Source organism: Mobula birostris, chromosome 27, assembly GCF_030028105.1.
Source record: "Mobula birostris isolate sMobBir1 chromosome 27, sMobBir1.hap1, whole genome shotgun sequence".
Taxonomy (NCBI): domain Eukaryota; kingdom Metazoa; phylum Chordata; class Chondrichthyes; order Myliobatiformes; family Myliobatidae; genus Mobula; species Mobula birostris.
The window spans coordinates 2583602-2609535 of record NC_092396.1 but is presented as its reverse complement, the minus strand read 5'-3'; the positions used below and the strand labels follow the sequence as shown (position 1 = coordinate 2609535).

The window sequence follows — 25934 nt, the reverse complement described above, 5'->3', positions numbered from 1 at the left end:
CCAAGTGCCAGTGAGGGTAAGAATAGGATGTTTTTGGCAGGTGAATGTGTGGCTGAGCAACAGATGCAAGGGGCGGGGGTTCAGATTTATGTATTATTGGGATCTCTTCTGGGGAAGGTACAAAAGGGACAGGTTACACCTGAACCTGAGGGGAGTCCAACAGCATTGTTTGCAGGTTGGTTAGAGTTGTTTGGGAGGGTTGAATCTAATCTGGCAGGGGGATGGGAACTGGAATGATAGTGCTGAGGATGAGGTAGTTGGTTTCTCAAGGGACTGCTACTTTTCACATTGTTTGTCAATGATTTGGATAATGGAATTGATAGCTTTGTGGTAAAGTTTGCGGATGATACGAAGATAGGTGGAAGGGTAAGTAGTGCTGAGGAAGCAAAGCATTTGCAGCAAAACTTAGACAAATTGGAAGAATAGGCAAAAAATGGCAGATGGAATACCATGATAATACATTTTGGTAAAAGGAACAACAGTGCGGACTATTATCTAAATGGAGAGGAGGTTCAAACAGATACAGAGGGATTTGGGAGTCCTTGTGCAAGACTCCCAGAAGGTTAATTTACAGGTGGAGTCTGTGGGAGAGAAAGTAAATGTAATGTTGTCATTTATCCCAAGGGGAATAGAATATAAAAGCAAGGAGATAACGCTGAGTCTTTATGAGACACTAGTCAGGCCAAACTTGGAGTATTGTCAACAGTTTACACCCCATGTCTCAAAAACGATGTATTATTGTTGGAGAGAGCTCATGAGGATGGTTTCAGGAATGACGGGGTTAACATATGAGGAGTGTTTGGCAGCTTTGGGCCTGTACTCACTGGAATTTAGAAGAATGCGTGGGGATCTCATTGAAACCTACAAAAGTTGAAAGGACAAGATGGGGTGGATGTGGAGAGGATGATTCCTATGGTGGGGGTATCCACAACTAGAGGACACAGAGTTGGCAAGAAGGCAGGTGTATGGGGTTGAGTGGGATCTGGGATCAGCCATGATGGAATTGCAGAACAGTCTCGAATGGCTGAATGGCCTAATGTCTTGTGATCTTATAATTTACAAACAAAGACCAGGTGTAGTGATACTCCTAGCCAGGAGAGACTGTTGACAGGGAAAAATTACAGTCAATAGGATGAGTTGCAATGTAAAGGGCAGACAAAATCGAGAAAGGTGAATACAGAACTGAAGGTGTTATATTTGAATATGCGCTGTGTGCAGAATACGGTAGTTGAACTTGTAGCACAGTTACAGACTGGCATTTATGATGCCGGTATCAATGAATCATTTGCTGAAAGAAGATTATAGCTGAGAGCTTAATGTCCAAGGAGATGACATTGTATCGAAAGGACAGGCAGGAAGGCAGGAGGGGTGGCATGCTCTGTGGTAGCAAATGAAATTAACTCATTAGGAAGAGGTGGTATAGGGCCCGAAGGTGTTGAATCATTGTGGATAGAGCTAAGGAACTGCAAGGGGGAGTTGTATACAGACCTGCATACAGATGTGGTCTACAAATTACAATGAGAAATACAAAATGTATGCCAAAAGGGCAATGTTACAATAAGCATGGGGGATTTCAATATGCAGGTGAATTGGGAAAATCGGGTTGGTCATAGTTCCCAAGCGTGGGAATTTGTAGAATAGCTTTTTAGAGCAGCTCATGGTTAAGCCCACGAGAGGATCAGCTATTCTGGATTGGGTGTTGTGCAATGAACTGGAATGAATTAGAGAGCTTAAGGTAACAGAACCCTTGGGGAAAAGTATCATAATATGATCAAATATCCCCTGAAATTTAAGAAGCTAAAGTCAGATGTATTGGTATTACATTGAAGTAAAGGGAATTACAGAGGTGTGAGAGGTAGTTAGCCAGAATTGAATGGAAAAGAACACTGACAGGGATCTTGGCACCACTGCAATGGCTGGAATTTCAGGAAGTAATTTGAAAGCAGAAGATATACATCCCAAAAAGGAAGAAGTATTCTAAAGGAAAGATGACACAAATCGCGGCTAACAAGAGAAGGCAACTAAAAATGTCATTAAGAAGGTAAAGATGGAATATGAAAGTAAGCTGGCCAGTAATATTAAAGAGGATACCAAAAATTTCTTCAGATACATAAAGTGTAAAAGAGAGGCGAGAGTGGGTATCAGACTGCTGGAAAACAATGCTGGAGAGGTAGTAATGGGGGACAAGGAAATGGGGGATGAACTGAATAAGTATTTTGCATCAGTCTTCACTGTGGAAGATGCGATCAGTATGGTGGAAGTTCCGGTGTCAAGGGTCATGAAGTGTGTGAAGTTCATTACTACGGAGCAGTGTCTTGGGAAGCTGAAAGGTCTGAAGGTAGATAAGTCACCTGGACCAGATGGAGAGCACACCAGTGTTCTGAAAGAGGTGGCTGAAGAGATTGTAGAGGCATTAGTAATGATCTTTTGGGAATCACTAGATTCTGGAATGGTTCCGGAAGACTGGAAAATTGCAAATGGCATTCCACACTTCAGGAAGTGAGAGAGGCAAAAGAAAGGAAATGATAGGCCAGTTAGTCTGATCTCAGTGGTTGGGAAGATGTTGGGGTCAATTGCTAAAGATGTGTTTTCAGGGATTCTTGGAGACACATGATAAAATAGGCACTAGTCAGCATGGTTTCCTCAAAGGAAAATCTTGCCTGACAAATCTGTTGGAATTCTTTGAAGAAATAACAAGCAGGATAGACAAAGGAAAATCGGTTGATGTTGTGTACTTGTATTTTAAGAAGGCTTTTGGCAAGGTACCACACATGGGGTGTATGGAATGTCCAGAGAGGGGTAGCAGCACCTCTGGTCGTGGGCTTGTCATGCTCCATCCAGAGGCAGTTTGACCACCTTTGGTCCCCACCTGCTCCCAACTCTCACCTGTGGCTCCAAATAACTCTTTGCATGTAAGAGTGGCCGTACCCCAGTGCCCCATTTCAGCAGATGGGCTAAACCAGCTGAGGGTAACAGGATCCTCCAGCCCAGCGAGACAGAAGCCAAAGCCATTTCCGCTGCACTGGCCAGGTGAGATCAACTACAAGATCCAGCAGCCAAGAACACTTTGAGGAGAGCAAAGGGTATGACAAAAACACAGGAGCCATAATGGCTATCCACTGCAGCCAAGTAAGTCTCCAGTCGTGACAATCTTTCGTACCACTGGATCAGGATTTTTGGGGTCAAGAAAGTGGAGCTGCCCCAGTTCAATGGCTTTTTTTTCACTATAAAACTCCTCCCATACAGGCTTTGGTCATCATCAGAAACGACGGACAACCATCAGACGTGATGTTGCTCAAAAAGTTATGAGCCCTTGGTATTACAGGAAAAAATTCTAGCATGGATAAAACAGTGGCTGATTGGCAGGAGGCAAAGAGTGTGAATAAAGGGAGCCTTTTCTGGCTGGCTGCCGGTGACAGACTAGGAGAATGGGCAAAGAAGTGGCAGATGGAACACAGTGTCGGGAAGTGTATGGTCATACACTTTGTGAGAAGAAATGAAAGAGTTGACTATTTTCTGAATGGAGAGGACATAAAAAAACCCTGAGGCACAAAGTGGCTTGGGAGCTTGTGCAGGATTTCCTAAAGTTAATTTGCAGGTTGAGTCTGTGGTGAGGAAGGCAAATGAAATGTTAGTATTCATTTCAAGAGGACTAGAATATCAAAATCAGGTTTATTATCACCGGCATGTGACGTGAAATTTGTTAACTTAGCAGCAGCAGTTCAATGCAATACATAATCTAGCAGAGAGAGAAAAAAAAATAAAACATACTAATAAACAAGTAAATAAATTATGTATATTGAATATATTGAGGATGTAATGTTGAGACGTTATATAGGACTTGTGATGATGCACTTGGCGTGTTGTGAGCAGTTTTGGGCCCCTTATCTAAGAAAAGATGTGCTGAAACTGGAGAGGGTTCAAAGGAGGTTCACGAAATAATTCCGGATTGAACGGCTTGTCATATGAAGAGTAACTGATGACTCTGGGCCTGTATTCACCAGAATTCAGAAGAATGAGGGGTGGCCTAATTGAAACCTATCGAATGATAAAAGGTCTTGAGTGAGTGGATATGGAGAGGATATTTCCTGTGGTAGCAGAGTCATTACCAGAGGGGACAGCCTCAGAATAGAGATGTGTCCTTTTAGAACAGAGATAAAAAGGGATTTCTTCATTCAGAGAGTAATGAATCTGTGGAATTCATTGCCATCGACAGCTGTGGAGGCCAAATCTTTATGTATATTTAAGACAGAGTGATAGATACTTGATTTGTCAGGGCATGAAGGGTACAGAGAAAAGGCGTAAGATTGGGGCTGACAGAGAAAATGGATCAGCCACATTGAAATGGTGCAGCAGACGATGGGCTATATGGGCTAATTCTGCTCCTATATCTTATGGAAAGTGATCCCTGATAGAGGAATTTGAACTTGAAGGAAATTATTTTAAGCATAAGAGATTCTACAGATGCTGGAAATCCAAAGCAATGCATACAGAATGCTGGAGGAACTCAGCAGGTTAGACAACATCTTTGGAAATTGATAAACAGTTGACATTTCAATCTGAGACTCTTCATCAGGACTGGAAAGGAAGTGGGAATATACTCAAATCAAAAGCCATGGATGAGCCAGGAGATTCATTGCCCGCTGAGGGCTAGACCTTTGGCATTCAAGACTGGTAATCCAGAACTATACAGGAAGTCCAGGTGTGGTCTACAAAAAGCTACCTTAAGAGTGATAGAACAATTCCAGTTAAGGCTGGAGATGGGATCGAATGCATATCAGCTCTGGCAGGGTTTGCAGGCTATCACTTTCTACAAGGCAAAACCTAATGTCATGAACAGCTGTGGTGCTTCACTCCGAGATGAGCTCAATACCTTTTATACACGTTTTGAAAGGGAGAATAAAACTACACCTTTGTAAATCCCTGCAGCCTGTGATCCCTGACTTGGAGGCTGATGTCAGAACATCGTTCAGGAGGGTCAGACCCTGTTGGTGTACCTGGTGGGGCTCTGAAAATCTGTTCCCACCAACAGTGGGAGTATTAAGGGGAATCAGAATTGGGTTCATTACCATGGGCATGTATTGTGAAATTAGTCTCTCACTGCTACAGTTGGATATTCCCACCTACTTCAAAAGGACAACGATCATACCAGTGCCTAAGAAGAGCAGAGTGAACTGCCTTGACAACTATTGTCCACTGGCACCCACATCTACTGTGACGAAATGCTTTAAGAGATTGGTCATAGCTAGAATCAACTCCTGCCTCAGCATGGTCCTGGACCCTCTGCAATTTGACAATCACCGCAATAGGTCCACAGCGGATGAAATCTCACTGGTTCTCCACTTGGCCTTGGATCATCTGGACAGTAGGAATAATTCAGTATCTCAGGCTGCTGTTTATAGATTACAGATCAGAGTTCAACACAATCATATCCTCAGTTATAATCAACAAGCTCCAAACCCTGGGCCTCTGTACCTCCCTCTGTGACTAGATCCTTGACTTCCTCACTGGAAGACCAGAATCTGTGCAGATCAGAAATAACATCTCCTCCTCACTGATGAACAACACTGGCGCACCTCAGGGGTGAGCGCTTAGCCCACTGCTCCACTCTCTGGATGTCCACAACTATGGGCTAGGCACAGCTCAAATGCCATCTATAAATTTTCTGACGACACAAATATTGTTGGCAGAATTTCAGATGGTGACAAAAAGGCGTGCAGGAGCGAGATGTATCAGCTGGTTCAGTGGTGTTACTGCAACAACCTTGCACTCAACTCAGTAAGACCAAAGAATTGATTGTGCACTTCAGAAAGGGAACACACACCAGTCCGCATAGAGGGAGTTTCCTGCTCCCTCCCCTTCCACTGCCCCCTTCCACTCTCAGTCCATAAAAGAGACCCATACCAGAATCAGGTTTATCATCACACACATACTCACACTCGTATGTCAGGAGAATTAACAACTTATTGCTGAGGGGACGGCCACGTGAGTGCTCTGCGCTAACTACCTATTCACATTTCCATTTCTCCAGACAGTCTGAAGAACTTCAAGAGATTGGTCATTGCTAAAATCAACCCCGGCATAAGCAAGGACCTGGACCCTCTGCAATTTGCCTGTCACCACAATAGGTATACAGTTGGATGCGATCTCACTGCAGACTCAAATGGCAAAATAATACAATTGTGGCTGACGAGGGAAGTCAAGGCTAATGTAAAAACAAAAGAGGGAGCATACAACAAAGCAAAAATTAGTGGGAAGACAGAATTGGGAAGCCTTTAAAACCACAGAGAACAGGTAAAAGATGAAAGCAAGCTAGAAACAGTATCAAAGTGGATAGTAAAAGCTTTTTCAAGTATGTAAAACAAAAGAGAGAGATGAGAGTGGATATGGGACCACGAGAAAACCAGGCTGGAGCAATAATAAAGGGGAACAAAGTGATGACAGTTGAACTAAATGAGTATTTTGCATTAGTCTTCACTGTGGAAGACACTAGTTGTGTGCCAGACATTGAAGGGTGTGAGGGAAGAGAAGTGAGTGCAGTTACTATTACAGGGGAGAAGGTGCTCAAAAAGCTGAAAGACCTAAGGGTACATAAGTCACTCAGACAAGATGAACCACACCCTAGAGCTCTGAAAGAGGAAGCAGTAGAGATTGTGGAGGCATAGCAATGATCTTTCAAAAATCATTGGACTCTGGCATGGTTTCAGAGGACTGGAAAATTGCAAATGTTACTCCCCCTCTTTAAGAAAGGGGGGAGGCAGCAGAAAATAAATTATAGACCAGTTAGCCTGACCTCAGTGGTTGGGAAGATGTTGGAGTGAATTGTTAATGATGAGGTTATAGAGTACTTGGTGACACAGGACAAGATGGAACAAAGTCCGCATAATTTCCTTAAGAGAAAATCTTGCCTGTCAAACCTGTTGGAATTCTTTGAGGAGATTACCAGTAGGTTTGATAAAGGGGATGCAGTGGATGTTGTATATTTGGATTTTCAGAAGGCCTTTGACAAGGTGCCTCACATGAGGCTGCTTACCAAGTTAAGAAGCCATGGTATTACAGGAAAATTACTGGCATGGTTAGAGCATTGGCTGATTGGTAGAAGGCAGCTAATGGGAATAAAAGGATCATTTTCTGGTTTGCTGCCAGTGACTAGTGGTGTTCCACAGGAGTCTATGTTGGGCCCACTTCTTTTTATGCTGTATATAAATGATTTAGATGATGGAATAATGGCTTTGTTGCCAAGTTTGCAGATGATACGAAGATTGGTGGAGAGGCAGGTAGTGTTAAGGAAATAGGAAGGCTGCTGAAGGACTCAGATAGATTAGGAGAATGGGCAAGAAAGTGGCAAATGAAACACAATATTGGAAAATGCATTGTTGTGCACTTCCATAGTAGAAATAAATATGCAGACTATTTTCTAAACAGGGAGAAAATCCAAAAATGTGAGATGCAAAGGGACTTGGGAGTTCTTGTGCAGAACACCCTAAAGGGTAACTAGCAGGTAGAGTTGGTGGTGAGAAAGGTAAACGTAATGTTCGCATTTATTTCAAGAGGTCTAGATACAAGAGAAGGGATGTGATGCTGAGGCTTTATAAGGCACTGGTGAACTGGTGAGGCCTCACCTTGAGTATTGTGAAAAGTTTTGAGCTCCTCATCTGAGAAAGGACGTGCTAGCATTGGAGAGGGTTCAGAAGATGTTCACAAGGATGATTCCAGGAATGAAAGGGTTATCATATGAGGAATGTTTGACAGCTCTGGGTTTCTACTTTCTAGAATATAAAAGGATGAGGGCGGATTTCATTGAAACCTTTCAAATGTTGAAAGGGCTAGACAGTAGAAGTGGAAAGGATGTTTCCCATGGTGGGGGAGTCTAGTACAAGAGAGTACAGCCTCGGGATAAAGAGGTGTCCATTTAAAACAGATGTGGAGAAATTTCTTCAGCCAGAGGGTGGTAAATTTGTGGAATTTGTTACAACAGGTAGCTGAGGAGGCCAGGTCGTTGGGTGTATTTAAGGCGGAGATTGATAGGTTCTTGAATGAACATGGCATCAAAGGTTACAGGGAGAAGGCCAGGGAGTGGAGCTGAGGAGAGTAAAAAGGATCAGCCATGATTGAATGGCGGAGCAGAATGGCTTAACTCTGCTCCTATGTCTTATGCTCTAATGTCATAGAAAATGTACAACACATTACAGGCTCTTCAGCTCACAATGTTATGCCGACCATGTTATCTACTCTAGAATTCCCCTACCACATAGCCCTCTATTTTTCTAAGCTCCAAGTACCTATCCAGGAGTCTCTTAAAAGACCCTTTCGTTTCCGCCTCCACCACCGCAGGCGGCAGCCCATTCCACGCGCTCACCACTCTCTGCATTAAAAAAAAACCTACCCCTGACATCCCCTCTGAACCTACTTCCAAGCAGCTTAAAATTGTGCCAATTCAGCCCTGGGAAAAAGCCTCTGACTATCCACATGATCAATGCCTCTCATCATCTTATACACCTCTATCAGGTCACCACTCATCCTCCGTCGCTCCAAGGAGAAAAGTTCGAGTTCACTGAACCTATTCTCATAAGGCATGCTCCTCAATCCAGGCAACATCCTTGTAAATCTCCTCTGCACCCTTTCTATGGTTTCCACATCCTTCCTGTAGTGAGGCGACCAGAATTGAGCCCAAATAGGGTCTGGCCAGGGTCCTATATAGCTGCAACATTACCTCTCGTCCCTTAAACTCAATCCCACGGTTGATGAAGGCCAATGCACTCTGTGCATTCTTAACCACAGAGTCAACCTGCATAGCAGCTTTGAGTGTCCTATGGACTCAGACCCGAAGATCCCTCTGATCCTCCACACTGCCAAGAGTCTTACCATTAATGCTGTATTCTGCCATCATATTTGACCTACCAAAATGAACCACTTCACACTTATCTGGGTTGAACTACATCTGTCACTTCTCAGCCCAGTTTTTCATCCTATCAATGTCCCCTGTAACCTCTGATAGCCCTCCACACTATCCACAACACCTCCGACCTTTGTGTCATCAGCAAATTTACTAACCCATCCCTCCACATCCTCATCCAGGTCATTTATAAAAATCACAAAGAGTGGAGGTCCCAGCACAGATCCCTGAGGAACACCGCTGGTCACTGACTTCCATGCAGGATATGACCCAGCTACAACCACTCTTTGCCTTCTGCGAGCAGGCCATTTCTGGATTCACAAAACATTGGATCCCTTGGATCCCATACCTCTTTACTTTCTCAATAAATCTTCCGTGGGGTACCTTATCAAATGCCTTGCTGAAATCTATATACACTACATCTACTACTCTACCTTCATCAATGTGTTTAGTCACATCCTCAAAAAATTCAATCAGGCTTGTAAGGCATGACCTGCCTTTGACAAAGCCATGCTGAGTATTCCTAATCATATTATTCCTCTCCAAATGTTCATAAATCCTGCCTCTCAGGATCTTCTCCATCAGCTTACCAACCACTGAAGTAAAACTCACTGGTCTATAATTTCCTGGACTACCTCTACTCCCTTTCTTGAATAAGGAAACAACATCCTCAACCCTCCAATCCACTGGAACCTCTCCTGTCCCCGTTGATGATGCAAAGGTCATCGCCAGAGGGTTAACAACCTCCTCCCTCGCTTCCCACAGTAGCCTGGGGTACAACCCGTCTGGTCCCAGTGACTTATCCAACTTGATGCTTTCCGAAAGCTCCAACACATCCTCTTCATTAATATATACATGCTCAAGCTTTTCAGCCCACTGTAAGTCAGCCCTACAATTGCCAGGATCCTTTTCCGTAGTGATTACTGAAGCAAAGTATTCATTAAGTACCTCTGCTATCTCCTCCAGTTCCATACACACTTTTCCACTGTAACACTTGATTGGTCCTATTCTCTCACGTCTTATCCTCTTTCTCTTCACATATTTGTAAAATGCCTTGGGGTTTTCCTTAATCCTGTCTGCCAAGGCCTTCTCATGGTCCCTTCTGGCTCTCCTAATTTCATTCTTAAGCTCCCTCCTGCTAGCCTTATAATCTTCTAACTCCCTATCATTATCTAGTTTTTTTTAAAACCTTTCATAAGCTTTTCTTCTTGACTGGATTTACAACAGCCTTTGTACACCACAGTTCCTGTACTTTACCAAACTTTCCCTGTCTCATTGGAACATACCTACGCATAACCCCACGCAAATATCCCCTGAACATTTGCCACATTTCTTCTGTACGTTTCCCTGAGAAAATCTGTTTCCAATCTATGCTTCCAAATTCCTGCCTGATAGCCTCATATATCCCCTTACTTCAATTAAATGTTTCCCTAACTTGTTGTCTGTTCCTATCCCTCTCCAATGCTATGGTAAAGGAGATAGAATTGTGATCACTATCTCCAAAATGCTCTCCCACTGAGAGACCTGGCATCTGATCAGGTTCATTTCCCAATAGCAGATCAAGTACAGCCTCTCTTTTTGTAGGCTTATCTACATATTGTGGCAGAAAACCTTCCTGAACACACCTAACAAACTCCACCCCATCTAACCCCCCCCCCCACTCTAGGGAGATGTCAATCAATATTTGGGAAATTAAAATCTCCCACCACAGCTACTCTTATTATTACCCTTTTCCAGAATCTGTTTCCCTATCTGCTCCTTGATGTCCCTGTTACTATTGGGTGGAATATAAAAAAACACCCAGTAAAGTTATTGACTCCTTCCTATACCTAACTTCCACCCACAGAGACTCTGTAGACAACCCCTCCATAACTTCCTCCTTTTCTGCAGCCGTGACACTATCTCTGATCAACAGTGTCACACCCCCACCTCTTTTGCCTCCCTCCCTGTCCTTTCTGAAACATCTAAAGCCTGGCACTCGAGTAGCCATTCCTACCCCTGAGCCATCCAAGTCTCTGTAATGGCCACAACATCATAGCTCTAAGTGCTGATCCATGATCTATGTAGATAAAACTATATACTTTATAGTTTTTATTATTATGTATTTCAATGTACTGTTTCTGCAAAACAACAAATTTCATGAATTATACTGGCAATACTAAACCTGATTCTGAATAGGAAGGTGGGAAGGGGGAATGAAGTAAGAAGCTGGGAGGTAATAGGTGAAAAAGGTCAAGGGCATTTTTTTTTCCAAAAACAGGGACAGTTGACACATTTTAGTGCCACAGTACCTAAGAGACATTGGATTGTGCAGTTGACAAGTTCCAATAAAAGGAAGTTTGGGTTTAAACAGAGCAGTGAGGATGTGAGTGGCCAGAGGGAGAGTGGGAATTTGAGGCTTTGGCTCATCGAGGCTATAGAATAGTTCCCCTCAACAACAGATACCCTGCTTTGGTTACAAAGATAGGTGGTGGGGCAGGTAGTGCTGAGGAAGCAGGGAGGATACAGATGGACTTAGACAGATTGAGAGAATGGACAAAGAAGTGGCAGATGGAATACAGTGCTGGGAAGTGTATGGTCATACACTTGGTAGAAGAAATAGAAGTGTAGACTATTTTTGAAATGGGAAGAAAATTCAAATGTCTGAGTTGAATAGGACTTGGGAGTCCTTGTGTAGGATTCCCTAAAGGTTAATGCAGGTTGAATCGGTGGTGAGGAAGGCAAATGCAATGATAGCGTTCATTTCAAGAGGATGAAAATGTGAAAAACAAGGATGTAATGCTGAGTCTTGATAAGGCACTGGTGAGGCCTCACTTGGGACATTGTGAACAGTTTTGGCCCCTTATCTAAGAAAGCATGCGCTGACATTTGGGAGGGTTCAAAGGAAGTTCATGAAAATGATTCCGGGATTGAAAGGCTTATCATATGAGAAGAGATTGCTGGCTCTAGGCCTGTACTCACTGGATATTAATAGAACGAGGGAGGATATCACTGAAACCCATTGAATATTGAAAGGCCTAGACTGAGTAGATGTAGAGAGGATGTTTCCTATAGTTGAGGAGTCAAGGATCAGAGGACACAACCTTATAATAGAAGGACATCCATTTAGAACCGAGATAAGGAGGAATTTCTTTAGCCAGAGGGTGGTGAATTTGTAGAATTTGTTGCCACAGATGGCCGTGGAGGCCAAGTCATTGAGTATATTTAAGGCAGAGATTGATAGATTCTTGATAAGTAAGGTCATGAAAGGTCAGGAAATGGGAGGAGGCAGGAGAATGGGGTTGAATGGGAAATGAATCAGCCATGATCAAATAGCAGAGCAGACTTGATGGGCTGAATGGCTTAATTCTGCTCCAATGTCTTATGGTCTGAGGATCCTGTTGGTGGGATGACCTAGCAGAGGAAAGCCATTGGGTATTGCTCAGTGCTTCAGAATGGAAGGGAAGAAGAGGTGAGCTCTAGTGATAGGGGATTTGTTAGTTAGGGGAACAGAGTGGACGTTCTGCAGATGAGAACGAGGTTCCAGGACAGCATGTTGCCTCCTGGGTGCCAGAGTCTGAGACGTCTTGGATCCAGACCACAGGATTCTTAAGTGTAAGGGTGAGCAACCAGAGGTCATGGTCCATGTCGGTACCAATGACATGGGAACGAGGGGTGAGAAGGTCCTGCAAAGTGAGTTCAGGGGGTTAGGTGTTGAGGTAAAAGACAGGACCTCCAAGGTTGTGATCTCAGGATGCTACCTGTGCCACGTGCCAGAGATCATACAGTCTAACACATCGCTAAGGAGTTGATACAAGAGGAGGGCTTCAGCTTTTTGGATATTTGGGCTCTCTTCCAGGGAAGGTGGTACTTGTACAGAAGAGATGCTTTGCACCTGAACTGGAGGAGGACTGATAGCAGGAAGGTTTGCTAATGCTGCATGGAAGGGAGAGAGTTAAAATAGTGTTGCAGGAGTTGGGTACCAGAGTGCCAGAACAGATGGTGGAGTGGTTGTGAAGAAATAAATTATTAAGCCTACATACAAGATCAGGAATCAAAAGGTCGAGCACGGTGGGACTGATGTTCTGAGCTGCGTGTATTTCAATGCAAGGTATATTGTAGGAAAGACGGATGAGCTTAGGGCATGGACCTGCACGTGGAATTACGACATTGTAGCCATTAGTGAGACTTGGTTGCAGGAGGGGCAGGACTGGCAGCTCAGTGTTATGGGGTTCTATTGTTTTAGAAGTAATAGAGTGGGAGGGATTAAAGAGGACGGGTGGTGTGACTAGTCAGGGAAAATATCACAGCAGCACTCAGTCAGAACTGGAGAGCTCGTCTAGTGAGGCATTATGGTTAGAACTGAGGAATAAGTAGGATATAACAATGGTAATAGTATTATATTATAGACCACCCAACGGTCTATAAGAGGAACAAATTTGTAGAGATATCGTAGAATGTTGCAAGAAATATGAGATTGTGATAGTAGATGATTTTATCTTTCCATGTATTGACTGTGACTCCCATACTGTAAAAGGGCTGGATGGGGAAGGGTTTGTCAAATGTGTTCAGTAGCTAGAAATCCCAATGAGAGAGTGTGATACTAGGTATCCAATTTGGGACACAGGGCAGGTGACGGACGTTTGTGTAGAGGTACGCTTTGTATCTAGTGATCATAATGCCATTAGTTTCAAGGTAATTATGGAAAAGGGTAGGTCTGGTCCTCAGGTTGGGATTCTAAATTGGAGAAAGGCCAATTTTGATGGTATCAAAAATGATCTGGCAAGTGTGGTTTGGGACAGGCTGTTTTCTGGCAAAAGTGTACATGGCAAGTGTGAAGCCTTCAAAAGTGAATTTGAGAGTACAAAGCTTGTATGTTCCTGTCAGGAAAAAAAAGGCAAGGATAACAGGTTTATGGAACCTTGGCTTTTGAGAGCTATTGAGACTCTGGTTAAGAAAAAGATGGAGGAACCTAGCTGGGTTAGGGAGGTAGGAAGAAATGAGGTGCATATGCAGTATAAGAAATGTCAGGGAACACCTTAGAAGGAAATCAGGAGAGCTAAAGTAAGGCATGAGGTTGTCCTAGCACACGAGGCTTGGGAGAATCCTAAGGGCCTCAAAAGCAAAAGGAGCCTATAGGTGAGGCAAAGCAGCAGCAGGGTCATGGACTCTATACAGATTACAGAGGAGGAGGTGTCCGCTGTCTCGAGACAAATCAAGATAGATAAATACCCAGGCCCTGACAAGGTGTCCCTTGGACCTTGTAGGAGGTGAGTGCAGAAATTGAAGTGGCAGCAGAGATATTTAAATCATCCTTAGTGAAGGTGAGATACCAGAGGACTGGATGAGAGCTAATGTTGATACATTGTTTAAGAAATGCCCTTAGAATAAACCAGGAAATTATAGACTGGTGATCCTGAAATCAATAGTGGGAAAGTTTTTTGGAAGGTATTCTAAGGGATGAGATATACAAGTATTTGGATGAGAACAGTCGATATGGCTTTGAGTGTGGTAGGTCATGTCTAACCAACCTTGTAGAATTTTTCGAGGAATTTACCAGGAAAGTTGATGAAGGCAATGCAGTGGATGTTGTCTACATAGACTTTAGCAAGGCCTTTGACAAGGTTGGTCAAGAAAGTTCAGTTGCTTGGCATTTCTGACGAGGTAGTAAATTGGATGAGAAATTGGCATCGTGTGAGAAGCCAGAGAGTGGTAGGATTGGGGGGGCATAATAGGCAACAAAGGAAAACTATCATTGTTTGTAGTGGGATCTGGACCAGCTGAAAATGTGGGCTGAAAAATGGCAGATGGAATTTAATGTAGACAAGTGCAAGGTGTTGCACTTTGGTAGGACCAGCCAGCATAGGTCTTACACAGTGAATGGTAGGGCACTGAGGAGTGCAGTAGAACAAAGGGATCCAGGAACATAGATCCATAATTCATTGAAAGTGGCATCACAGGTGCACGGGGTCATAAAGAAAACTTTTGGCATACTGGCCTTTATAAATCAATGTACAGAGACAGGAGTTGGCATGTTATGCTGAGATCATATAATATGTTGGTGAGGCCTAATTTGGAGTATCGTGTACAGTTTTGGTCACCTACCTACAGAAAAGATGTAAATAAGATTGAAAGAGTGCAGAGAAAATTTACAAGAATTATGCTAGTACTTGAGAATCTGATTTACAGGGAAAGGTTGAATAAGTTATTCCTGAGAACATATGAGAATGAGGGGAGATTTGATAGAGGTGTACAAAATTCTGAGGAGTATATATAGGGTCAATGCAAGCAGGCTTTTCCCACTGAGGCTGGGTGAGACTACAACCAGAGGTCATGGTTAAGCGTTAAGGATGAAAAGTTTAAGGGGAACCTGAGGGGGAAGTTCTTCACTCAGAGGGTGGTTACAGTGTGGAATGAGCTGCCAGCACAAGTGGTGGATGTGGGTTTGATTTCAACATTTAAGAGAAATTTGAGTAGGTACACAGATGGGAGAGGTATGGAGGGCTATGGGTCCAGGTGCAGGTCAATGGGATTTGGCAGATTAATGGTCTGTTTCAGTGCTGGATTGTTCCATGGCTCAATGGCTAGAGAAAAAGAAATCTGATGGGGGAGGAGACTGAAATATGGGAGATGGGAAGGAGGAGGGGCACCAGGGGAGGTGATAGACAGGTGAGGAGAAGTGAGACCAGAGTGGGGAATTGAAGAAGAGAGAAAGGGGAGAAATTATTTTAACTGTTACTGGTATTTTGCAAAGCAGAAAAATTGCTTTTACGACTTTGGAAATGGACATGATTTTTGTCAGCTGCAAGTGGGAGCTGAGGAGTGAGTGGGGTTTAAACAGCAAAGTCTTCCAGCCAAGACTGAGTCCTGTGTTGGATCCAGAATTGCAGGGTTTGTCTAGACACTGCATTTCTGTTAGAGTTGGAATGTTGGTTTTATTTGTATGTAACCCTCGGTTCGGCTAGCGGCTTAATCTAGGGGTGATTGCCCCTGGCCCGGCTAAATCCTGTTTGGGTGGATGCTGCGTGATGTGTCCCCTGTTACAAATCAATACCTCGAAATAACAAACAGTACGCAATATGCGATTAAACAATTGAGCTTTATAATTCTTAATTTGACTATATGGTTAGTAAAGAAACAAAAAAAGGGCCCATTCTCATGAAACAGTCCTTTGCAGAAATGTTGGAGCTCACGGTTTCTCCATTTGTTCCCATTGTCCTCCGAGTGTAGCCAACCCTCGGACCCTCGCTCCTCAGTCCACTCTGTCTGTCGGTCTACCAACTCTCTCCATTCACGTCTTCTCTCTTCATCTCTCCCCGACAAAAGGCCACGAAAATCCCTCTTCCAGACCCACAAGGAAGGACAACACCCCTCTCATCGGATAGCCCCACACTCCAAAGCCCCGTTATCCCTAGTCATAACCCAACATTGCTGCTACAGAGAAACCATTACATTAGCAGTGAAACCTTACAGTGTGTTACATATAGATACAGCATGGTGACAGGCCCTTGAGGCCCAACAAGCCCAAACCACCAAATTACACCCCTGTGACCAATTAACCCACTAACCATTGTGTTTTTGGATGTGGGAGGAAGCCAGAGCACCCAGAGGAAACTTGTGCATTCACAGGGAGAATGTAGACATTCCTTACAGACTGCAGCAGGAATTGAACCAAGGTCACTGGTGCTGTAAAGCGTGATGCTAACCGTTACGCTACCGTGCCTCTCTGCTCATGTAGTGGTCAGGACAATGATCACTTGGTGAACTACTGCACACACAGGTATAGACATCCGTTAGTCTCGTGAGACCATGGATTTGCGCCTTGGAAGGTTTCCAGGGCCCAGGCCTGGGCAAGGTTGTATGGAAGACCAGCGGTAACACGGGTATACTGCATACAATACTGATCCTACAGTAAGATCACTGGAACCTAGGGTTGCCAACTTTCTCACTCCCAAATAAGGGACAAAAGTAGCAGTCAAATACGGGACACAAGTAGCAGTCAAATACGGGACACTTGTGTTTACCCCGAGAAAGACTACCATGACTATGAAGCCTTGCGCAGGCACCCGTGTGCACATGCGTGACGTGCGCATACACGACATGCGCATGCCTGTACGTGCCGATTTTTTTTTTCTACAAATCAGTTTTGGTGATTCTGTTGAGTGAAACTACACTGTAAATACATTATTTCTACTTTATATAGACTGTATTTATCATACCATTCCTGCTTTTATTATATGTTAGTGTTATTTTAGGTTTTATGTGTTATTTGGTATGATTTGGTAGGTTTTTTTTGGGTCTGGGAACGCTCAAAAATTTTTCCCATATAAATTCATGGTAATTGCTTCTTCGGCTTATGAACAGTTTCATAGGAACGCTCTACCTTAGTGGGGGAAATATGGGACAAGGGCGGTCCTGTATTGGACAAACCAATTTAGCCCAATATATGGGATGTCCTGGCTAATACGGGACAGTTGGCAACTGAAGCACCTTCAATTACTCCAAAAGACTGAGGTTTGGTAAAATACCGAAAGGCTTTTATTCGCTGTACAATACGACCTCCACAGTGAGTGTCTGCCCCTGGACTGAGGGGGAGGGGCAAGGCGAACACCTTTATACAGGACTCTGTGGGAGGAGCCACAGGGGCAGTCAGCAAAGGGGTGTGTCCAGACAGGTAACCGAGTTACAACATGTATACATGGTTTACCACAGCAACCCTACTGGAACCAGCCACTTTCCCTCCTAGACTTTTTAAGGCCTGAGGCCTAATGGGCAGCATTGTAGCACAGCAGTTAGCATAAGGTCTTTGCAGTGCCCACAGCCCAGGTTTAATTCTCCTGCTGCCCTTCCACATTCCAAAGACATACAAGTTGATAGGTTAATTGGTTACATGAGGGTAATTGGGTGGTGCGGACTCACTGGGCCGGAAGGACTGTTACTGTGTTGTATCTCTAAGTAAATAAAATAAAACCAAAGGGTTCATGCTACTGAATATACCAGGGCAACACAGTAGCGAAGCAATTAATGGGACGCTATTACAGCTCAGGGTGTTGGAGTTTAAAGTTCAATTCCGATGTCCTCTGTAAGCGAGTTTGAAAAAAGAGGGGTGGCCTCATTGAAAGCTATTGAATGGAGAAAGGCTGCGATAGAGCGGATGTGGAGAAGATGGTTCCTGTGGTGGGAGAGTCTAAGACCAGAGGGCACAGCCTCAGAATAGAGGGGCATTCTTTCAGATCAGAAACGAGGAGCAACTTCTTTAGCCAGAACGTGGAGAATCTGTAGAATTCATTGCCACAGACAGCTGCGGAGGCCGTGTCTTTATGCATATTTAAGGCAGAGGTTGACAGATTTTTGATTGGTCAGGGCATGAAGGGATACGGGGAGGAGATTGGGGCTGAGAGGAAAATTGGATCAGCCATGATGAAATGGCAGAGCAGACTCGATGGGCCAAATGGCCTAATTCTGCTCCTATATCTTTTAATCTGATGGTCATTAATTCTTCTCTCTCTGTCTGTCTCGTCCATTACACTGCTGGTGTTTAGGGCAGCAATGAAGATCCTCCATCATGTCAGTAGCTGCCACTGGGTTTTCATTACAGTCAGTCATGCAAGTTCCATGTTGAGACTCAGGAATACCATCACACTCAGATGTAGAAGGGTTCTTCATTGCTTTTTCCATAACAGCTTTGTTTGACCAGTCAGGGATGTTAGCTCTGAGCTGAACCCTCGAACCTGGAGGGTCAGTGGACCACTCTTGGCCTGCCCCATACTCTTTGACCTGTTTGGCATGGGTGACCCTACCAAGAGCCAAAGCATAAGGTCTTGACTCCAGCCAACCTAGCTCTCTGGGACATTGAGGCATGCAAGCCTGCAAACCACTGCAAGGTTCTGATTCTCTTGGAGGAAGCATTACCTCTTGGCTCAGGTACAGTATTCTCTCTAATTTTTGTGTTGCTGATCTCCTTTCAATGTCTGAGAGACAACTGTTCCCAGATCCATTGCACTAAGCCATGTGTGAAGGGGTTAATGTGTGCTGTGTTTCTCCAGTGGGATGTGGCAAGGCCAAAGGCTTGTTTATTATAGTTGATATTCCTTTAAAACTTTTTACATTGTAATGGTTGTTATTGCTTTTTGCGCCATAATCTGTAAATGGAATGTGATGTATTTATCATAAAGACATTTCATTCCACTGAACCACCAGTGTGGTAATTATCCCACTGCAGCTTGTTTTGTCCTTCCAAAGAATTTATTTTATCTCCCATGGAGGATTGCCTCCAAGGTTTACTGCCACACCTTCTAAAGCTATGTACACGATATCATTGTCCCAGCGAATTGATCTGGCCCAGGAATAAACCGTCTGGGATGCCACTCCTCAGATTCAGGCTTTGCACTAAATGGATCTTCATTCCAACCCTCTGTGCTCTCCCCGAATTCAAATTTGTTATCTAACATCTAACTCTAAACATTATTTTCCCAATAACCTGCTAAGTAAAACTTAATTATTTGCCTACTTGATTGATTGGGGTACAAATGGAATAGGCCTCTCCAGCCCTTCGAACCACATCACCCAGCAACCCCCCAATTTAACCCTTGCCTAATCACAGGACAATTTACAATGACCAGTTTACCTGCTAACCGGTACACCTTTGGACTGTGGGAGGAAACTGTAGCAACTGGAGGAAACCCACGCGGTCACAAGGAGAATGTACAAACTCCTTGCAGGCAGCAGCGGGAATGGATCCTGGGTCACCTGCACTGTCAAGCATAGTGCTAGCCACCCCAGTGTCCTGAAAGGTATGTTGGCTTTGTAAGACTCAAGGTTATTTATCTCATGTACATCCAAACACAGTGAAATATGTCGTTTGCATTAATAACCAGCAGCCCCGAGGGTGTGCTAGGGGGTGCCCACAAGTGCCTTGGGTGGGAATCGAACACACAGCTAGCAAACTCCAAGCCCTACCTGTGAGGTACAATGCACCACAAACACAAAGCACAGCACCGAGTGCTGGAGTGAGGGTGGAGAGTTGCACTGGATGTTTGGTCTGTGGCAGTGCTCAGGGTTTGGGAAATAAGACACTTTGGAAACACTCTTTTCTGAATAATCTGTGTCGGCGAAGAGCAGCAACCACTGGCTTGGAAATGTATTCTAATCTCCTTTATTGATGCTCCTTTCTGGTTGTCCAATTAATCAGAGACAACTTTCAAGCAATCGAGCATGGAAGTAGGCTATCGGCCCGACTTTCCATGCAAACTGTGAACCCAGCAAACTGCTCTCTTCTCAACACACACAAAATGCTGGAGGAACACAACTGGTCAGGCAGAATATATAGAAAGGAATAAACAGTTGACGTTTCGGACCAAAATCTTCTGCCCACATTTGGCCCATAGCCCTCTGAGCCCTACAGGGCATGCCGCCTTCTCATTGCTACCATCAGGGAGAGGGTACATGAGCCTGAAGACACACACTCAACACGTCAGGAACAGTTTCTTCCCTTCTGCCATCAGATTTCTGAATGAACAATGAACCCATGAACAATACCTCACTATTTTTTGCTCTCTTTTTACATTACTTTTTTAAACTTTTGTTAATGTAATTTATAATATTTTAATGTCTTGCTCTTTGGTGCTGAACTCCACCTTGGACGGTCCCAAACCTGGCTGTGAATGGAGGAGGTTTGGGCAACCCCATCCCGTAAAAACCCAGAGTTACAGAAACACCAAGAGAAGCTCCAAAGACCTCATCTCTGGGAGAGGACGGACCTTCAGATGAAGACGTGTGAAGTTGTGTGGTGAAGGCAGAAGCCACAGGACCAATTTACCTTCAGCCCAGTACACAGGACTCTGGAGAGCTGCTGTCAGTGGCCTATGCTCCAGTCGAGGTGATGGGCTTAAGAATTGAAGACTATTGCCTCCAAACAAAAAATTTCACAATATACGTCAGTGACAATAAATCTGATTCTTATTCAAATTCATAGTAATCACCCTGAACTAACTGATATCTTTCTGTATATAAATTTCATCTTTGTTTTCATATATGTTATATATTTTAGAATCTAATCCTGCTGCTCCCCAAAACAAACCTGTTTCCATGTTCCATATATAGGTACTTTGATAATGAATTTACTTTGCACTCCCTCCAGGGCTACAGTTTATTCACTGTCTCGCCCTGTCACAGGTTCTGGCTGGTACAAAGCTGGAGGCTGTGACCTCATTGGTGATGTCATCAGCACATTTCCATAATATAAACACTTCCTCTCACATGCTTCGAGTGTGATAACTTCTCATAAATATTCAGTAGGTTACGTTTTACCCACTGCTTAGTTTTAAGGATGAACTTAAGCTCTTGTGGCCATGTTAATGTCAAATAAAACCATAAAACAGACAAGCAGAATTAGCCCATTTGGCCTGTCGAGTTTGTTCCACCATTCAATCATAACTGATTTTAAGCCCATTTGCACTACATACATCTGAATTATATTTATTAACTTATTTGTGTTAATTTTTTTAATGTGATGTACGTTTTGTGGGTGCAGCCTGTTCCAGGGGAATGTTGTTCTGCTTGGTTTTATGTACCGCATGTACAGTCAGGTGTCAATAAACTTGAGCTTGATAACCTTAACTCCCTGACTAACCCATCAATCTCTGTCCTAAATGCTCCCAATAACTTTGCCTCCACAGCCTGTGGCAACAAATTCTGCACTTTCACCAAAGAAAAATATTTGCTTTATTTGTCACATGTACATCGAAACTTTGAAACATACAGTGAAATGCGCCATTCTTTGATACTCTGTCAAGTCAAAAAGTGGGATTTATTGATAGGTACACATTACAGTTCTCTGCAAAAGCCTTAAGAATGCATGCAGTGTATATAGCTCAGGTGCCTCTGGCTTCTACACAGTATTGTATTTCTCAATGTAAGCAGAGAGCGAGTTTGTAAATCTAACAGGAGCAAAGGGTGTTGGGAACGATGAGGACGGAGCACCCCGGGAGGCGAGTGGGACAGGTGGCAGAGAAGGAGCGCCAGAGGCGGAGGTAGCGAGGGGGTGGACACACTCAGCTCTGAGACACCAGACAAGGTCATTTGAGTCCAAACAGTTGGTTTATTGATCATCACAGAGTCTCCCTGGTACTTCCTGCTCCCTCTCTCTCCCTTCCTCTTTTCCCAACTATGACTCCCCTCTCCCTGCCCCCTTCCCACTCTCAGTCCACGACAGAGACCCACGTCAGAATCAGGTTTATCATCACTCACATATGCCATGAGATGATTTTTTTTGCTGCAGCAGTGCAGTGCAATACATAAAATTACTACAGTACTGTGCAAAAACCTTGGGCACCATACGTATGCCTAAGACTTTTGCACTGTACTGTGTATACAGATGCAGCGAGCAAGGTGCAGCAACACATCAGAGACATGAAAAGTACAAGAGAAACAAGTTATACAAGAAGGAACTTGAATAAAATAAGACAGTGCATTGCCGTGCAGTGAGATCACTACCGTGATTAGGGTTGTGCCGGTTGATTCAAGAACGGAACAGTTGGAGGGAAGTAACTCTTCTTGACCCTGGTGATGTGGCACTTGAGGTTTTTGTATCTCCTGCCTAAAGGTAGCAGTGGGAGGTGACTTGGCTGAGATGGTGGGGATCTTTGATGATGGACGTAGCCCTCGAGGCAGTGCCTCCTGTAGATACTCCCAGTGGAGGGGAGGGATGTGACAATGATGTACTGGGCGGAGTCTGCTACTCTCTGGAGCTTCTTATGATCCTGCACATTCCAATTGCCATACTAAACCACGATCCAGCTGCCAGGACATCCTTCACAACTTTCTGTTTACTAGAGATACTGTACTTGCAGCATTGAAATACCTTTCAGAGGATAAGCTGCTAATGGTTGCCAGGGCAATGCTGCTGTGAGGTTGGGACTGGGTTTCAGATTCCACCAGCTGAGGTCTAGTAGTCATTTTTGGCTCACCCCACCTCTATAGATTGGAAACATCCTATAGCCCACAATATAGAGTCTTAGCACCTGTGGGGTTAGTGTCAGAGTGTGAATGTATGTATGGGGGTGATTCAATTAAACACAGTGAGGGCCTATGATTCTAAACTGCCTGCAGTGAAAATCTACCCCTGTCCTTCTTCAAGATGGATCCAAATTGGAGTCTCCATTGAGATGATGGTTCAGACTGTTTTTATTAGGTTCATGGGGTGGTTTTGGGGACAGAGAGGGGAAGAGTTGGAGGTCAGGTCAGTGTTTAAGGACAGAGAGGGGAGTTAGAGGTCAGGTCAGTGTTTGGGGACAGAGGGGAGTTAGAGGTCAGGTCAGTGGGGACAGAGAGGGGAGTTAGAGGTCAGGTTAGGGTTTGGGGACGGAGAGTTAGAGGTCAGGTCAGTGCTTGGGGACAGAGGAGAGTTAGAGGTGAAGTCAGTGTTTGGGGACAGAGGGGAGTTAGAGGTCAGGTCAGTGGGGACAGAGGGGAGTTAGAGTCAGGTCAGTGTTTGGGGACAGAGAGGGGAGTTAGAGGTCAGATCGGTGTTTGGGGACAGAGAGGAGAGTTAGAGGTCAGGTTAGGGTTTGAGGACAGAGATCTGGAAGAGTTGGAGGTCAGATTAGGGATTGAGGACAGAGATGTGGAACAGTGAGAGGTCAGACTCCTGCTCCACGCTCCTCATGCTGCATTAAAAAGTCCTGCAACATGTATGGGTGACAAAGGGCACCCACAGTCCAAGCCTCCACTCTGCGCTCAAAGGGCAGCATCCTGGGTTCCATGTGAGTAAGAGGCATGATGAGGCACACGGGCTGATTAGTCAGTGCGTTTGGAGTTCAAGGACCCATCATCAGCTTGTTTTGGGGGGGGGGGGGACAGTGTTAAATTCAGAAGATTGGAGGCCTTGACTGATCAGAAATACAAAATTCAAAGCTCGGTAGCTGATGCCTGGTGACTGGAGATTGGAGACTGTCCTTAATCTGAGGTCTACCCCTGTGTGTGCGTGAGAGAGAGGAATGGTCTTGCTTTGGAGTTGTGCTTCTTGTCTTCTGTGGAACATTGTGGGCATGCTCTGTCATAAGACCTTAAGGTATAAGAGCAAAATTAGGCCATTTGGCCCATCGAGTCTGCTCTGCCATTTCATCATGGCTGATCCATTTTCCCTCTCAGCCCCAATCTCCTGCCTTCTCCCCATATCCCTTCGTGCCCTGACCAACCAAAAATCTATCAACCTCTGCCTTAAATATGCATAAAGACATGGCCTCATTCTTCTGAATTCCAGTGAGTACAGCCCCAGAGCCATCAAACACTCTTCATGTGACAAGCTGTTTAATCCTGCAATCATTTTCGTGACCTCCTTTGAACCCTCCCCAGTGTCAGCACATCCTTTCTAAGGTATGGGGCCCCAAACTGCTCACAATACATGAAGTGAGGCATCACCAGTGCTTGATCAAACCTCAACATTACGTCCTTGCTATTGTATTCTAGTTCTCTTGAAATGAATGTTAACATTGCAGTTGCCTTCCTCACCACAGATCAACCTGCATATTAGCCTATAGGGAATCTTGCACGAGGACTCCCAAGTTGCTTTGTGCCTCAGTTTTTTGTATGTTCTGTCCATTTGGAAAAGATTCAACTCTTTAATTTTTTCTACCTATGTGCATGACCATATATTTCCTGACACTGCATTCCATCAGCCATTTCTTTGCCCATTCTCCTAATCAGTCTAAGTCCTTCTGTAGCCTCTCTACTTCCCCCAAACTACTCGCCCCTCCACCTATCCTCATAGCATCTGCAAACTTTGCAATAAAGCTATCATTCCATCATCCAAATCATTGATATATAATGTAAAAAGAATCAGCCCAACACAGACCCTTGAGGAACACCACTAGTCACCAGCGGACAGCCAGAAAAGGCTCCTTTTATTCCCACTTTTTGCCTCCTGCCAATCAGCCACTGCTTTCTCCATGCCTGAATCTCTCCTGTAATACCATGGGCTCTTAACTTGCTTAGCAGTATCATGTGTGGCACCTTGTTTGAAAATCCAAGTACACAACATCCACTGATTTTCCTTTGTCCATCCTGCTTGTCATTTCTTCAAAGAATTCTAACAGTTTTGACAGGAAAGGTTTTCCCTCGAGGAAACCATGCTGACTATGGCCTATTTTATCATGTGCCTCCAAGTACCCCTAAAACCACATACTTAATAATCGATTCCAATATCTTCCCAATCACTGAGGTCAGACTATCTGGTATATAGTTTCCTTTCTTCTACCTCCCTCCCTTCTTGAAGAGTGGAGTAACATTTGCAATTTTTCAGTCCTCCGGAACTATCCACCGAATGTGTGGCCATAGTTGCAGGCTACTCTGCCACATCCCGAGGATGTGTTAGTTTTTAGCACAAATAACACATTTCACTTTATGTTTCGATGTACATGTGATGAATAAATGAATTGGAATCTGAAAATGAGTAAAGTCAGGTAATCCAGACTACATTGTTCACAGGGAAAAAGCAGTCAAACATCCTGTATGGCTCCCTCTTCAGCAACTGAGGCGGTACTGCAGCCAACAGCCACACCTGCCTTGCCACCAGGTAATGAGCTTATTTTTGTCATACATACCCCGGTACAACACATCCCATCCACGGCCTGAGAGTTGGAGGCCTGTTTGTGCGTCTGCGTGTGAATGACAAAAGAGGCTTGGTTTGCCGTTGTTGCGGTGTTTTGTTTTGTTTTGTTGTTGTTGCCCGTGTTCATCTGTGGAACAGTAAAGACATACCATGTTGGCACTGGAATGTGTGTGACCCCTGTGGGCTGTGCCAGCACATCCTCGGGCGTGTTGGCTGTTAACACAAATGACACATTTCTCTGTATGCTTTGATGTAAATGTGAATCAAGATTCGAGATTGTTTAATGTCATTTCCTATATGCTAGTGCAAAGGAGAATGAAGTAATTGTCACTCCAGATCCGATGCAGCACAAAAAAACACAACCAGATAAAGAACACAATCATAAAGAAACACAATAAATACAAATCCATAAGATAGCTGACATACATCAATTGATTGTATGTCCATAAA

The 25934-nt window shown here is 44.2% G+C and overlaps 1 long non-coding RNA gene across 1 annotated transcript in view; it reads right to left on the bottom strand.

Moving 5' to 3' along the window:
* LOC140188602 (uncharacterized) overlaps nucleotides 1-25553 on the bottom strand; it is a 57559-nt gene extending 32006 nt beyond the window's left edge. The window contains exon 1 of the long non-coding RNA XR_011883337.1: nucleotides 25477-25553. This is a non-coding gene — a long non-coding RNA (uncharacterized lncRNA). The remainder of the gene's footprint in view (nucleotides 1-25476) is intronic.
* Between the last annotated feature and the right edge of the window lie 381 nt (nucleotides 25554-25934).